This window comes from Penaeus monodon, chromosome 28, assembly GCF_015228065.2.
Source record: "Penaeus monodon isolate SGIC_2016 chromosome 28, NSTDA_Pmon_1, whole genome shotgun sequence".
Lineage (NCBI taxonomy): Eukaryota > Metazoa > Arthropoda > Malacostraca > Decapoda > Penaeidae > Penaeus > Penaeus monodon.
In genome coordinates, this window is record NC_051413.1 from 10,543,462 (window position 1) to 10,544,321 (window position 860).

Here is an 860-nt window from a genome sequence, read left to right on the forward strand (position 1 = left end):
CAGCAATGCCATCAATATCAGTCAGCGTTGCTATTACTGGCCATAGGCCATGAGTAACTTACCTGAGTAACTTGTGACCAAGCTACACCAATTAAAAACAATAAAACACCAGTAGCTACTGTCACAAGACTCAGAAACATGGCTATATCATCTCGAAGGAAGCAGCCTTCTACAACTATATATGAAAAAGATGCAAATGTCTCACCGACTTCAACATATAGCAAATGTATTTTCGTACTCACTTTTTGCTATGGCAATTAGTATTTGTATGCTACAATGGTAATATATTATTCCCCCTGTCACAAACAGACATACGAACATCAATTGTTAGAGTAACGGGATAAGAAAAGGTTTCATTATAAAAGCCTCACTGATAGCCGCCCGTACTTCTCTGGCACAGGAATGAATTTGAAAAAGGTTTTGTGTAATCTGATAAAGGCAATTTGTTATATAGTACTTAATGTCTGTTTTTCTACTACACAAAATCCAGCTTATGTCCATTTTTGTTTTACAAATGAGTGGTACTTATCTGGCACAGGCATTCTGTACTAATACCATGGTTAAGGAAGTATATATTACCTATTTATTATTGGTCCATTCTGGTATAAACGGAACCTTAGCCTCCTCAACAGACAATTCACATACCAGCAGCACTTATCTGGCACAGGAAAGTGGTACTTGCATGTTTACGTGGAAGTTGACGAGGGTTAAGGAATTCATCTATTCATCTATGTGAAGATAATGCACGATACCTGCTCCGGGTACATTTTAATCTGTTTCTTGGCATTTATGGCTTTGATGTATGTATGCGCAATTACATTGCAGTAATTAAATATAGGATGGAAATTATTTAGCAAAAG